We start from the raw sequence: 16937 nt of genomic DNA, 5'->3' as shown, positions 1-16937 counted from the left end.
AACCTAAGTCAACTCAGAGACCACTGGCAGTGTCTAACTCCATAGTTCTCTTATTTTTACCTTTTTTCTTGCAACCTAGAGAGTTTCCTGTTATTTTTAAAACTATTCCGGAGTTGGTAAAAACTAGACCAGGCAGTCTTCCAAAACACTGCATTTTATATCTCAGCATGAATTTAATGCCTGTTTTTCCCCTGGTTCTGATGTGACAACTACCTTTTGGATCAGTGGGTGCTTTATAGCTAGCTGTCAGTATGGGAAAGGGCCTCAGGAGAAAAGAAAGTAGAGTGCCGTTTCCAAAATATTTCTCTTCTCATTCTATTTGGGGGTTAGTACATGTTGATCTGATAAGCATTTATTGACACATATATGGTTTGAGGAGGCAAGTCTTGATTGATTATCAAGAAGCAATTCATGAGGATACAGGTACCTCATGGTGATAGAGAAAAGGTGAATATAAAGATCTCCCTGCTTTTATGTATACTGTTTGCCTCATAATAAGAGGTACTTCCCTCTTTCCATCTGCTAAACTCTTACGTGCCCTGAGATGCTAAACTGGTAATCGGTTCAGAAATATGCATGTGGTCTCCACTCTTCGATCTCTAATTCCCTTGAGGTTTCCGCAATCACTACTTTGAATTAGGGAGCTAAACCTAAGTCAACTCAGAGACCACTGGCAGTGTCTAACTCCATAGTTCTCTTATTTTTACCTTTTTTCTTGCAACCTAGAGAGTTTCCTGTTATTTTTAAAACTATTCCGGAGTTGGTAAAAACTAGACCAGGCAGTCTTCCAAAACACTGCATTTTATATCTCAGCATGAATTTAATGCCTGTTTTTCCCCTGGTTCTGATGTGACAACTACCTTTTGGATCAGTGGGTGCTTTATAGCTAGCTGTCAGTATGGGAAAGGGCCTCAGGAGAAAAGAAAGTAGAGTGCCGTTTCCAAAATATTTCTCTTCTCATTCTATTTGGGGGTTAGTACATGTTGATCTGATAAGCATTTATTGACACATATTTCGAAGAGCTGAGTTAATTAGTAAGACACTTCTCAAAACTTAGGGCTAAATAGGATTTTGGATGATAATCTTTCACCTTCTCCTAAGACCACGTTTAACCTCTACAAGGCAGAGAATTATTATACTTTCTACTTCTAATTTTATAGCCTCTGTTTATGATCCAGCATAGATATTTTTCATGCATTGAAACTATATGACCATCTCAAATTTGGTTGGGGTAAGAAAGGGTAGAAAAAAAGAACTATTGATTTATCTTTTTTGGTGATCAAACACTAGTCCAACTTGATTCTTTTTTGTTACAAATCTTTTATGATCCCAGTGTATCTTCTGCACTACTCACTTTGCCTTGTTTTTAGAGAAAAACAATGTCAAGAGTAATAGTCATGAAACTCAAAATTTTCTGAACACTTATGGTCTAGCTACTGTGCTAGTTGCTGAGGATTCATTGGTGAGAAAGATCCAGTCTGTATGTACGTAAAACTTAAAGTCTAAAAAACGTCTTTAGAACGTCAATTCTGATGCAAAAAAAAAAAAACCACAACAGTATGCCAAATATAAAAAGCATTTTGGATTATCTACAGTTTGGGAATATCTTTTTTTTTAGTTTTGGAATATCTTAATCAGTCCACTCATCTCTAAAGCATGGATAATGAAGGGTTCTTATTTACTGAAATGCAAACAAACACACAAGCCATGATATATTAGTCAGAGTTCTCCAGAGAAACGGAACCAATAGGATATATAGATATGTATAAGAGGAGATTCATTATGGGAATCAGCTTATGCAGTTTATGGAGGCCAAGAAGTCCCATAAAATGCAATCTGCAAGCTGGAGAAGCAGGAAAGCCTGTGGTATAATTCAGTCCTAATCCAAAGGCCCAAGAACTGGGGGAGCCGAAGATGTGGTTCCCAGTCCGAGGCTGTGAAGTCCTGAGAACCATGGGCTGCTGGTATAAGTTACTGAGTATGAAGGTTTGAGAACCGGGAGCTCCAAAGTCAGACAGCGGGAGAAGATGGCTGTCCCAAGTCAAGAAGAAGAGAGAGAAAATTCCTTTGCCTGTCCATCTATGCAGGCCCTCAACAGTTTGGATGATGCCTGCCCACATTAGTGAGGGTGGATCTTCTTTATTCAGTTTACTGACTCAAATTCTAATCTCTTCCAGAAACACCCTTACAGACATGCCCAGAAATAACGCTTTTCCAGCTATCTGGGCATACTTTGGCGCAGTCAAAATGACACATAAAATTAACCATCACCCATGATGACTAAAACATATTAAATGGCAATGTAATTCTATATCAGATGTAATCGATAGAGTCATAAAACAGTCTTGGTAATTAAGAATCATCAGTTCTTTGATGCCAAATACTTCTTAATCAAAACAGGGCTGTGGGACAGTGCTTGAAGGCATTGACTCTGGAGTCAGGCTGCTTGGGATTGGATTCCAGCTTCACCACTATAATGATTGTGTAAAACATTGTGTGACTTCATCTTTCTCAGTTGTTTCAGTTTCCTCATATCTAAAGTGAGGATAATGGTAGCATCTATTTCATGACTTGCTGCAAGGATTAACTAAGGTAACAGAAGTAAAGTGCATAGCAAAGTAAGCATACACACTTTAGCCATGAACCATTATAAATGTTACTATTCATTTGACAGTTATTTACTCAGTAGAAATGTCTAGCCCGGTGGTGAGATGTTGAAGATATATGAGACAAGGCCCCAGTGTCAGTGAGCTTACTGCCAATGACTTACTTCCGGTGAGGATGGTGAGTATACAAAGAGCTATACTTCACAAGTAGATAACAAAGATGTGCAGATTGTGCTGTGGAGAGGAAGGAATAATATCCATGGGGCAGGACAGATAAAGATGAGAACACTAAAATTGTCTGTTTATTTGAAACAAGATAGTTTTTGGTCTTCTTGAAATGGAAGAATTAAATGTTTCATGGAACTCCAACTTGAGTTTTAAATCAGGGTAAATGAAATGGTGCTATAAAACCAAGTTTATTGCTATAGAATAGATGAAGAATGGAAATAAGAAACTCAAAACTTGGCAACACTATCTCATCTAGGGTCAGGAGTTATGGAGAATATTATGAGACCACGTTTACTGAAAAATATGTTTTCCAAATAGGAAAAGAATTGTACACCTGAAAATCATAGGCAAAGAATGATTCCAAAAACAGCACTAATAGTAGTGGTTTCCCTTCGAATACCAGTTTTATCTCAAGTAGCTGACAGGTCTAAACACATGCATGCAATAGGAATGGAAAAATCACTGATTTTTTTAGACTGAGTTCTTCAGCAGGCAATGAACAGTGTTTAATGCCATATGGAGGTAATTTAATGTGAATTTTGAAATACTTGAACAAGCATCATCACAAAATATGCTAAATGGAGTTACTGATTTTGTTTCTTTCTAGTGTGATAATTTAGTTTTGCAATGGTACTGTCACCAACTGAGATTACTCACAATAATGATGCATCTTTTTGCTAAGGACATTATCATAAATCATTCAAATACAGCCCAAGAGAAAAGGTTTCTAGTTAAACTTTCTAAATGTTATAAAATGGTTATAAAGCATGAGCTGTTGGAAGTAGACATTATTTTTATTTCATTTTGGGAGCATATGGCAAAATGATTATTCGTTGACGCTGAAGTGATTTAGCAAATACACACACATATGCACAGACACTTGAGTATCTTAAGAGATATTGAAACTAATGATATTTATCCTACAATACCAATTTCATGTGGTTCCAATTACACGTATATGATGTTAGGTAACTCACTTAAAAATTGGGCCTCAGTATCCTTATCTATGAAACAAAAATAATAATATCCATTTCATAGGATTTTTATGTAGTAACATCTTAAAAATGCTCTGTTGCTCTTCTTCCTCTACTTGTCTTTCCCTTTCCTATTATTAATTAGTCATAATATTACCAGTTCAAATAGATATAATGTATACCCACAGAAATACTTCATAAGCTTGCCTCAACATTATAGACCTAAAGCTACACTCAAAGAAAATTTTGCTGTGCTAAAGCTTAAGGTTCTAGTTTATTCTGTTTTCATAGACAATACTGTTTATCCTAAACATCTACAAACCAATCACTATAATATAGTCTCAAGTTGACAATATACTCTCTTAGCTGAGAGCTTAGCACATCAACTTTAATTTCTTTATCTTTTAATAATTACCAATTTGAAACTATTGTGCATAAAATGTGGTCTAAAATATTCAGCTGGTAGCTGATTGTAATCACACAATGCATAGTACCTATTTTCTTCACAACAGTATTGTGGAAATTTTTAAAAATTGTGAAACTCATTTCACATTCTAAATACTATTGAAATGTTACATAATGGAAAAGTGTTGGAAATATTCTTCTCAAAATTTATATTCCAAAATACTTTAGTTTTCAAGTTTGAAACTTTTTTTGGCACTGTTTTTCAGTTGAATATTAATTACTAATGGTAGATACAATGCTTAATTTACCCCCACATAGTGACTGCCAGAAGGATGAGGAGAAAATGAGTTTGGCCTAAAAGAAGAAAAGGATTAAAGTTTTAAATATTCCTTAGAAAAACAATATTTTAAAAATCTTTTAAGAAGATGGCAGAGTAGAAGGACATGAGCTCACCTCCTCTTATGGAAACACCAGAATCACAACTAACCGCTGAATAACCATCAACAAAAAACACTGGAACCTACCAAAAAGATACCCTACACCCAAAGACAAAGAAGAAGCCACTGTGAGATGGTAAGAGGGGCTCAACTGTGTTAAAATCAAATCCCATACATGCCAGGTGGGCGACCCACAAACTGGAAATAATTATACCACAGAAGTTCTCACTCAGGAGTGAAAGTTCTGAGCCCCATGTCAGGCTCCCCAGCCTGGGGGTCTGGCAATGGGAAGAGGAGACACCAGAGAATCTGGCTTTGAAGGCCAGCAGGGTTTAATCGAGGAATTCCCCAGGACTGGGGGAAACAGAACCTCCAGTCTTAGAGGGCACATACAGGGTCTTGTGTGCACCAGGACCCAGGGAAGAAAGCAGTGACCTCATAAGAGACTAGGCAAGACCTACCTGCTAGTACTGGAGGGTCTGCTGCAGAGGCGGGGTGTGGCTGTGGCTTAATGCAGGGACAAAGACACTGGCAGCAGCAGTTCTGGTGAGTACTCATTGGTGTGAGCCCTTTTGGAGGCTGCATTTTCTCACTAAGAGTGGCCCCACCCAACAGCCTGTAGGTTCCAGTGCTGGGACACTACAGGCCAGACAACCAAAAGGGCAGGAACACAGCCCCACCCATCAGCAGACAGGCAGCTTAAAGTCTTTCTGGGCACACAGCTCCCTGATAAACACACCCCCTGACATGGCCCTGCCAACCAGAGGGACAAGACCCAGGTCCACCCACCAGTTGGCAGGAACCAGTCCCTCCCACCAGGAAGCCTGCACAAGCCTCTTACAGCCTCATCCACCAGGGAGCAGACAGCAGAAGCAAGAAGAACAATGACCCTGCAGCCTACAGAATGGAAACCATATTTACAGAAAGTTAGAAAAAATGAGACGGCCAGAGGAATATGTCCTAGATGAAGGAACAAGATAAAAGCCCAGAAGAACAACTAAGTGAAGTGGAGATAGGCAATCTACTTGACAAAGAATTCAGAGTAATGATAAAGATGATCCAAGATCTCAGAAAAAGAATGGAGGCACAGATCGAGAAGATATGAGAAATGTTTAACAAAGACCTAGAAGAACTAAAGAACAAACAAACAGACATGAACAATACAGTAACTGAAATGAAAAATACACTAGAAGGAATCAATGGCAGAATAACTGAGGCAGAAGAATGGATAAGTGACCTGGAAGACAGAATGGTGGAATTCACAGCTGAGGAACAGAATAAAGAATGAAAAGAAATGAGGACAGTCTAATAGATCTCTGAGATAACATTAAACTCACCAACATTAGCATTATAGGGGTCCCAAAAGGAGAAGAGAGAGACAAAGGACCTGAGAAAATATTTGAAGAGAATATATGAAAACTTCCCTAACATGGGAAACGAAAGAGTCACCCAAGTCCAGGAATCACACAGAGAGTCCCAGGCAGGATAAACCCAAGGAGGAACATGGCAAGACACATAGTAATCAAACTGACAAAAATGAAAGACAAAGAAAAAATATTAAAGGCAACAAGGGAAAAGCAACAAATAACATACAAGGGAATTCCCATAGGTTATCAGCTGATTTCTCAACAGAAACTCTGCAGGCCAGAAGGGAGTGGCACGATATATCTAAAGTGATGAAAAGGAAAAACCTACAACCAAGAATACTCTACCCAGCAAGGATCTCATTCAGATATGATGGAGAAATCAAAAGCTTTACAGACTAGCAAAAGCTAAGAGAATTCAGTACCACCAGACCAGCTTTGCAACAAATGCTAAAGGAACTTCTCTAAGCAGAAAAGAAAAGGCCACAACTAGAAATAAGAAAATTATGAATGGAAAAGCTCACCAGTAAAGGCAAAATTACAGTACAGGTAGGAAATCATCTGCACACAAATATGATATCAAAACCAGCAATTGTGCAGACATAGAAAATGGACTTGAGGACACAGGGAGGGGGAAGGGTAAGCTGGGACAAAGTGAGAGAGTGGCATGAACATATATACACTACCAAATGTAAAACAGAAAGCTAGTGGGAAGCAGCCACATAGCACAGGGAGATCAGCTCCATGCTTTGTGACCACCTAGAGGGGTGGGATAGGGAGGGTGGGAGGGAGACGCAAGAGGGAGGAGATATGGGGATACATGTATATGTATAGCTGATTCACTTTGTTATAAAGCAGAAACTAACACACCATTGTAAAACAATTATACTCCAATAAAGATGTTAAAAAACAAACAAACAAAAAACCCCAGCAATTGTGAGAACAGTAGAGCACAAATGCAGGATACTGGAAATGAATCTGAAATGAAAAGACCAGCAACTTAAAATGATCTTGTGTATATATAGACTGCTATATCAAACCTCTTGGTAACCACAAACCGAAAATCTACAATAGATACACACAAGAAAGAAAAAGGAATCCAAACACAGCACTAAAGTTAGTCATCAAATCATAAGAGAAGAGAACAAAAGAGGAAGGGAAGAAAAAACACCTACAAAAACAAATCCAAAGCAATTAACAAAATGGCAATAAGAACACACATGTCAGTAATTACCTTAAACATAAACAGATTAAATGCTCCAACCAAAAGACACAGACTGGATGAATGGATGCAAAAATAAAACCTATATATACACTGTTTACAAGACACCCACTTCAGATCTAGGGACACATACAGACTGAAAGTGAGGGGATGGAAAAATGTATTCTATGCAAATGGAAATCAAAAGAAAGCTGGAGTAGCAATGCTCATATCAGACAAAATAAACATTAAAATAAATACTGTTACAAGAGACAAAGAAGGACACTACATAATGATCAAGGGAATCAATCCAAGTAGAAGATATAACAATTGTAAATATATATGCACCCAACATAAGAGCACCTCACTATATAAGGCAAACACTAAAAGCCATAAAAGGAGAAATTGACAGTAACACAATAATAGTGGGGGAGTTTAACGCCCCAATTTCATCAATGGACAGATCATCCAGACAGAAAATTAATAAGGAAACACAGGGTTTAAATGACACATTAGACAAGGAATTAATTGATATTTATAGAGCATTCTATCCAAAAGCAGCAGAATACACATTCTTCTCACTGTTTAGCCTTCATGTGCACATGGAACATTCTCCAGGATAGATCACATCTTGGGTCACAAATGAAGCCTTGGTAAATTTAAGAAAATTGAAGTCATATCAAGCATCTTTTCTGACTACAACACTATAACATTAGAAATCAATTACAGGAAAAAACTGTAAAAAACACAAACACATGGAGGCTAAATAATATGTTACTGAATAACCAATAGATCACTGAAGAAATCAAAGAGGAAATCAAAAAATACCTAGAGACAAATGACAATGAAAACACAATGATCCAAAACCTATGGGACATGGAAAAAGCAGTTCTAAGTGGGAAGTTTACAGCAATACAATCTTACCTCAGGAAATAAGAAAAATCTCAAATAAAAAACCTAACCTTATACCTAAAGCAACTAGAGGAAGAAGAACAAACAAAATCTAAAGTTAGTAAAAGGAAAGAAATCACAAGGATCAGAGCAGAAATAAATGAAATAGAGATGAAGAAAACAACAGCAAAGATCAATGAAACTAAAAGCTGGTTCTTTGCAAAGATAAAATTAATAAACCATTTGCCAGACTCATCAAGAAAAAGAGGGAGAGGACTCAAATCAATAAAATTAGAAATAAAAAAGGTGGAGTTACTACTGACACCACAGAAATACAAAGGATCATAAGAGACTACTACAAGCAACTCTATGCCAATAAAATGGACAACTTAGAAGAAATGGACAAATTTTTAGAAAGGTACAATCTCCCAAGACTGAACTAGGAAGAAACAGAAAATATGAACAGACCAATCACAAGTACTAAAATTGAAACTCTGATTTAAAAAACTCCCAACAAACAAAACTCCAGGACCAGATGGCTTCACAGGTGCATTCTATTAAACATTTAGAGAAGAGTTAGCACCTATCTTTCCGAAACTATTCCAAAAACTTGTAGAGAAAGGAACACTCCCAAACTCATTCTATGAGGCCACCATCACCCTGATACCAAAACCAGACAAAGATACCACATAAAAACAGACCAACATCACTGATGTACATAGATACAAAAATTCTCAACAAAATACTACCAATCTGAATCCAACAATACACTGAAAGGATCATACACCATGATCAACTGGGATTTATCCCAGGAATGCAAGGATTTTTCAATATCCACAAATCAATCAGTGTGATACACCAGTGGTCCCCAACATTTTTGGCACCAGGGACCGATTTCGTGGAAGACAATTTTTTTACAGACCAGTGGCAGGTGGGGAGGATGGTTCAGGTGGTAATGTGAGTGATGGGGAGCTGCAGATGAAGCTTTGCTCTCTTGCTGCTCACCTCCTGCTGTGCAGCCCAGTTCTTAACAGGCCACAGACCGGTACCGGTCCATGGCCTGGGAGTTGGGGACCCCTGTGATACACCACATTAATAACTGAAGAATAAAAACCATGTGATCATCTCAATAGATGCAGAAACAGCTTTTGACAAAATTCAACACCCATTTATGATAAAAACTCCCCAGAAAGTGGGCATGGCAGGAACATACCTCAACATAAGGCCATATAGGACAAACCTACAGCAAACATCATACTCAACAGTGAAAAGCTGAAAGCATTTCCTAAGATCAGGAACAAGACAAGGATATCCACTCTTGCCACATTTATTCAACATAGTTTTGGAAGTCCTAGCCACAACAATCAGAGAAGAAAAAGAAATAAAAGGAATCCAAACTGGAAAAGAAGTTAAACTGTCACTGTTTGCAAATACTATACATAGAAATCCAGAAGATGCTACCAGAAAACTACTAGAGCTCATCAATGAGTTCCGTAAAGTTGCAGGATACAAAATAAATACACAGAAATTTGCTGCATTTCTATACACTAACAATGAAAAATCAGAAAGAGAAATTAAAGAAACAATCCCATTTACCATCACATCAGAAAGAATAAAATACCTAGGAATAAACCTATGTAGTGGGGCAAAAGAACTGTACTCTGAAAACTACAAGATGCTGATGAAAGAAATTGAGGATGATACAAACAGATGGAAAGATGTACCATGTTCTTGCATTGGAAGGATCTATATTGTCAAAATGACTATACTATCCAAGGCAATCTACAGATTCAATGAAATCCCTATCAACTTACCAATGCCATTTTTCACAGAACTGGAACAAAAAATCTTAAAATTTCTATGAGACACAGAGGACCCTGAATAGCCAAAGCAGTCTTGAGAAAGAAAAACAGAGCTGGAGGAATCAGGCTCCCTGACTTCAGCCTACACTAGAAAGCTACAGTCATCCAAACAGTATGGTACTCACAGAAGAACAGAAATATAGATCAATGAAACAGGATAGAAAGCCCAAAAATAAATCCACACACCTCTGATCAATTAATCTACAACAAAGGACGCAAGGCTATACAATAGATGAGAAAAGACAGTCTCTTCAATAAATGATGCTGGGAAAACTGGACCGCTACATGTAAAAAAATGAAATTAAAACATTCTTTAACACTATACAAAAAAACTCAAAATGGATTAAAGTGCTAAATGTAAGACCAGATATTACAAAACTCTTAGAGCAAAATATAGGCAGAATACTTTTTGACAAAAATCGCAGCAATATCGCTTTTTAATCTGTCTCCTAGAGTAATGAAAACAAAAATAAACAAATGAGACCTAATTAAACTCAAATGCTTTTGCACAGCAAAGGAAACCATAAACAAAACGAAAAGACAACCCACAGAATGGGAGAAAATATTTGCAAACGATGTGACCAACAGGGATTAATCTCCAAAGTTTACAAACAGCTCACGTGGCTCAATATTAAAAACAAACCACCCAACTGAGAAATGGGCAGAAGACCTAAATAGACATTTCTCCAAAGAAGACATACAGATGGCCAAGAGGCACATGAAAAGCTGCTCAACAGCACTAATTATTAGAGAAATGCAAATCAAAACTACAATGAGGTATCACCTCACACCGGTTAGAATGGGCATCATCAGAAAATCTACAAACAACAAATGCTGGAGAGGGTGTGGAGAAAAGGGAACCCTCTTACACTGTTGGTGGGAATGTAAATTGATACAGCCACTGTAGAGAACAATACGGAGGTTCCTTAAGAAACTAAAAATGGAGCTACCATATGATCTAGCAATCCCACTCCTGGGCATATATCTGAAGAAAAACATAATTTGAAAATATACATGCACCCCAATGCTCAATTCAGCACTATTTACAATAGCCAAGACATGGAAGCAACCTAAATATCATATGATATTACATATATGCAGAATCTAAAAAAAATGATACAAATGAACTTATTTACAAAACAGACTCATAGACTTAGAGAACAAACTTATGGTTAGTGGGGTAAGGGTTAGGGGGAGGGATAGATTGGGAGTTTGGGTTTGACATGTACACACTGCTATATTTAAAATAGATAACAAGGACCTACTGTATAGCACAGGGAAATCTGCCAAATACTCTGTAATAACCTAAATAGGAAAAGAATTTGAAAAAGAATATATACATGTATATGTATAACTGAATCACTTTGCTGTATGCCTGAATCTAATACAACATTGTTAAGGAACTATAGTCCAATATAAAATAAAAATTTTAAAAATCTTTTAATCCGGTACATGCTATATTTCATGTCTCTTTATTGAAATAGAAAGAATGGAGTTGATTTCAATACTACTCTCAAAAACATTTTAAATATCCAATGGTTGCATTTTTATGAATGAAACCTATAAATTGATTAACTGAAACCAAGTAATTGATCACACTACAAAATACTGGAACAGAGGAATTTGGTTTTCTGTGGTGTCTTGACTATTTAGTTTAACGGTCAGGATGGGCTTAAATGAGAGAGCTTGGGGTCCTTCGATAGGATAAAAACCCCTTGAAGGTGATCAAAGGTGATTACTTATTACCTGTAAGGGAAAGAGAAACACCAGTGTGTGTCTCTTCTAGCTGCTTATTATTTCCGTGCCTGTTTTCCCATGTATAAAATGGTAATCATAATAGTATCTACCTACCTCATACTGGTACTGTAAAGAATACATAAGTAAAAAGTACTTAAAAGTCTTCCAGACACAAAAGGTTAAGCAGTAGTCAGAAGAGAGTTGCCAGGCAAAAAAAAAAAGTGCTGTCTCTGTATGACTTCACATGGTTTTTAGAATAAGCTACTTCTCATTTCCTTCACTTTACCTGTCTTCCCTTCTCTTCTGTCTCTTCTTTCTTCTCTTGTGCTCTGGCCCTCCTGTAGCTATGACCATTTTATTTTTCTCTCTCACTCTCTTACTTTCTGACTCTGAATTTCATACTTTCTCTCTGAATTCCCATCCACCTGTTCTCTTGTCTCAGTCTCTCTCAGTTCGTGTCTCTTCCTTTTGGATATTCAAAGATTTTTAAAAATAAAAATTCTTCTTGACCATCAGTGAATCTGATGGTCACTAGAGGGGTAGACCTTGAAGTATGAATGTTGACAGAAGAGGGTCCTCCAGAGAGATGCCCTCAGTGTTGTAAGGGGGGCCTCTTCTGTGTGGGTAAAGGGGTCACAGTGAAGCCACCAGGGCTGCCCCAAGAGGAAAAGCATTGAGTTCATAGGTTCCTACAACACAGGGCACCTGTGCATTCAGTAAATACCTTTATCCTGACTATATGGGGTGCTGGTTATAGGTCCAGTACCAGCTCTGTTCATCACTGATCTACTCATCATGCTATGGCAAGGAGCCAACATGCAAATGAGTTTGTATCTTTCTCGATTGAGCATCACAAAGCTGAACTGAAAGCTTTAGGCAGGTTGGGATCCAATTGTTTTATTGTGTCCCACTTTTCTCCTTAAAATACATCACGGTTTCTTTTTTTTAACCAAATAAGTTTGAATCTTACATACCATTGGCTAAAATTTGTTAAAAATATACTCTGTGCATCAGGCTCTATAACAAGCACTTTAAAGATACCATCATATGTGATCTTTCCACAGTTCTAAGAGGTATTATTTTTATTTTACACATAAAGAAACTGACACTCAGAGGATTTATGTAATTTGCCCAAATTTATACAGGAAAAAAGTGTCACAGTACGGATTTAAACCCAAGCAGTCTGCTTCCAGAGCTCAGATTTTTAATCATTATAGATGGATAGAGGGAACAAAGTTTGTGTGGCTGGAGTTACTTGCTTCCCTGCAAGAGGTACAGAGTTGCATCTTCAATAGGATTTCTATTTAGTTAGAAAATGTAGAGATATTGAGTAGATCTATGCTGTGAACTTTGAAAGGCACAAACATTTGTGCATGTATCTTCCTTATTTGTACAAAACATTAATTCAACTAGATTCTTTCTTTTAATCTTTGTTTTCTTATCTAAATTGACCTCAGCATATGTACTTAGTTTTTGTCAGAATGTGTATACAAATAACACTTAAAAAGCAATCGATTGATGAGAGCTCCCATTATATTCTGAGCTGTATTAATTTTTAATGTACCAAATGCAGGCAAGTTCCTGGACAATGCTGAATCATCTCACATCCTGTGGTTCATCGTCAAGGATGTCATGATCTTACCAGACAGTAAACCAATTCTCTGGAGAATGACCACCTTGGAGGGCCAATGTAAGCCATGACTAATGAGGTCATTATAGAAAAGGCAAGCGTTATTTTAGGATAGGAAAGCCCTTTTCTCTTCCGTGTTTGTTTTGGGCTTTGATTTTAAGTGTTCTGTTTATTTTCAAGCACAGAGTAGCACAATTTTATTCATGTGTTATCTGAACATTGAATAGATTGTAAGATCAAAAAGACCTCTGGTCATGTAAGAAATATCCTTGGAGGGAAACAGAAAATGGGAATCACTCCCAACATTTCTAAATTATAGACAAGGGTCAAGTACCTATACACTTTGTACTGTCAGGTTTGTATGTTTCATTTCCTCGCTAACCCTCCTGAGGAAATCAGTGGCACTGACAATGGAAAATTCTGTTTTATCTGTTTTACATATGTGAAAGCAATCTATTCGAATAGAAGAGATATTGGGAAACGGGGCTCTATTTTAGAATAGACTTGGATTTACAGACGTTTTATCGCCCTTCAGAGGCTGTGAGTCCTTTAATTCTTTGGTAAAACTGGAGTCACCATAGAGATACAACACAAAAAAATTGACTGAGAAAATTAACAGTAGCTCACATTTTTGAAAACTATACATTAAAATTCCTTTTTATATCTGACTTCGAATGTGTATTTCACCTCACTGTAAAATGTTATAAAATTTTGTAATAAGTAGTCAATAATTAATAAGGCAGAAACCTGTAAAAATGTGAATTACAATGAAGTGTTATATAAAAATATAATGCTAAAAATTAGATACGAATTTGTAAACCAAAAGTGAGGTGGATTGGAGATCAAAAAAGTAGAAATTTTAACAATTCACTATACCACAAGAAAATTATATTATTTGGGGGTACATCATGACTACCAATTTGTCCCAATATTTTTCTCTCTCTCTCTCTCCTCATTCCTTCCCTCCGCCACACTCCCTCTCTCTCTCTCTCATTCCATTTCTCTCAATGAGAACATTTATATTTATAGATAATGAATGTTTGAAAGTACTCATTATGAGAAAAGGAAGAGAGAGCCAGATTTTAAAGGGGTGGCTTTCTATTTCCTAGGCTTAATTCTTCATTATTCAATTAGCTGTGCTTGCAAAATTGAATGAGAAAACAGTTTTACCTGAAACTAATTAATTGCACGTCCTTTAATTTGAATGTTCAAATCATCTAATTCAACAATTATCATACGCATGTAAAAAGGGAGCTTTAGAAAAGATGTCTTTGAAAACCTACTTCACAGTCTTTTCTGTTCATTTCTGATCCTTGCACAAAGAGAAAATACTATTAATTGAGCCATTTTTGTGACACAAAATAGCTTCCTTTATGACAGAAAGACTAACATTGTGTTTGTAAAAGCTACAAGGCTTTTAGAAAATTAGTCATTATATAAAGAAGAGTCATTAGTTGTATTTCATTTATGACATAAGTAAAATAGTCTATGGTTGATATTAAATGTAATCTTACTGGATCCTTGTGAGTCTAGAATTAATATTTAAAATATTTGTATTTCTGTTTACTCCTTCTTGTTATATACCAAGTATATTATCTGATTTGAAATAATATATAAAATTTCAGGGGCACATTGTAATATTTATAACCCTTCAAACCATTTGACTGGATGTGTTTTTATCTTGAATGTGTGAAATGTCTTCCTCCTTACCTAATAGTAATTGGTATCTCTTAGCATTGAAACAACAAATTTAACAGCCAATAGATGGCACTGGAAGTATTCAGAACATACTCTTTATCTTTTCCATTCCATTGAATATGATTATTTCTGAAAGTAAATGACAGTTTTTAAATTTAAAGTAAAAACATAGGCATATTCAGAATGTCCATGGTGAAGAAACTCAAATATTTAGTTGTTGTATTCCTGTTGAAAATTTTAGCACCCTAACAATATGAAACAATGCCTCTTTCTCTGCCATGCTGTAACTTATCAGTGTGTCATTCAAAGATATTTTACCACCACCCGCTAGGATTTCTGGGGAAGTCTGTATGCTCATTCGGTATGTGTGATCTCTGCAGAGATTTCATTTTTGGTACTGTGTTACTGCTTATTTTGACCCTGGTAGGGTGAGGATTACTGAGAAATGTAATTAAGTCTTTTCATTACTGGTCCTCACCTGGATCTTTCTAAAGCCAACTTCACAAGTAACCTTTTCATTCTCTGTAGTAAACAAGCCCACAAAATATTCAATGAATCACGCATTGTAAAAGAGAAAGTGCGTGACAGCACTTCAGCACAGACTGCAGTGAACAGAATAATCCATTTATAGGATGGGACTAATTTCCCTCTAAAATTGGCTAACAACGGACTTGATTATGTAAATTTGGTACAAAAAGATCCCATGTGGAGTTCAACAAAAATGCCACATACATAGGAAGCCAAACTAGCACTATATCTGTTTTGTTAAGTGAGATCCAGTGTCTATGCCCTAATCTTTGCCTTTTTTTTTTTTCCAGTTACATCGAGTGTCTCACAAAGCCAGGTGATATTTTCAGGGAAGTGTTATCAGCATGATGCAGCACCAAACATTACAGCTATTCCATCTTCATATTATATCCCACCACTTTTTCAAAGCTCTGTCTTAGGGACTTCCTGGTGGCTCAGTGGTTGAGAATCCGCCTGCCAATGCAGGGGACACGGGTTTGATCCCTGGTCCGGGAAGATCCCACATGCCGTGGAACAGCTAAGCCCATGTGCCAAAACTACTGAGCCTGCACTCTAGAGCCTGTGAGCCACAACTGCTGAGCCTGCGGACCACAACTACTGAAGCCTGCGTGCCTAGAGCCCCTGCTCCGCAACAAGAAAAGCCACTGCAATGAGAAGCCCGTGCACCACAACGAAGAGTAGCCCCCACTTGCCGCAACTAGAGAAAGCCCATGCGCAGCCACGAAGACCCAACACAGCCAAAAATAAATAAATAAATAGATAAATTTATTAAAAAATAAAAAATAAATTTAAAAAATATATATGGCATTAATTTCTAAAATGTTTAAAAAAAAAAAGCTGTCTTAAAACTATTGAAGAGGGCTTCCCTGGTGGCGCAGTGGTTGAGAGTCCGCCTGCTGATGCAGGGGACACGGGTTCGTGCCCCGGTCCGGGAAGATCCCACATGCCGCGGAGCGGCTGGGCCCGTGAGCCATGGCCGCTGAGCCTGCGCGTCCGGAGCCTGTGCTCCGCAATGGGAGAGGCCACAACAGTGAGAGGCCTGCGTACCGCAGAAAAACAAACAAACAAACAAACAAAAAACAAACTATTGAAGAAGCTCTTGCTTTCATCTAAAACAAACATAAATCATTGCTTTATGAAAATTCAGCACCTAGTGAAACACATAGCTAGAGAAAGACCACCTTTCAATCTATTTGCTTATGCATAATAAAACATTTGTTGTTAACGTGCCGATATTCTGTTAATACTAATACTGTTTCTTTTATGTGAGACATCACCATGAAATAAATGGATACATATATTTATATTGATATGCATATTTCATGATCATTATGTATTTCATGTATGTACATATGAAGTAAGGCAATGTGTCTGGA

The 16937-nt window shown here is 37.1% G+C and overlaps 2 long non-coding RNA genes across 2 annotated transcripts in view; both read left to right on the top strand.

Moving 5' to 3' along the window:
* LOC132529351 (uncharacterized) overlaps window positions 1–16937 on the top strand; it is a 231407-nt gene that overhangs the window by 197886 nt on the left and 16584 nt on the right. The gene's annotated exons all lie outside the window — the stretch shown is intronic.
* Window positions 2673–16275, top strand: LOC132529350 (uncharacterized). Its single transcript, XR_009543425.1, has 3 exons — window positions 2673–2784; window positions 13279–13395; window positions 15852–16275. It is a non-coding gene; the product is annotated as an uncharacterized LOC132529350 (long non-coding RNA).

Source organism: Lagenorhynchus albirostris, chromosome 11 (assembly GCF_949774975.1).
Source record: "Lagenorhynchus albirostris chromosome 11, mLagAlb1.1, whole genome shotgun sequence".
NCBI classification, from domain to species: domain Eukaryota; kingdom Metazoa; phylum Chordata; class Mammalia; order Artiodactyla; family Delphinidae; genus Lagenorhynchus; species Lagenorhynchus albirostris.
The sequence above is the reverse complement of the archived record's forward strand: the minus strand, read 5'-3'. Positions and strand labels throughout refer to the sequence as shown.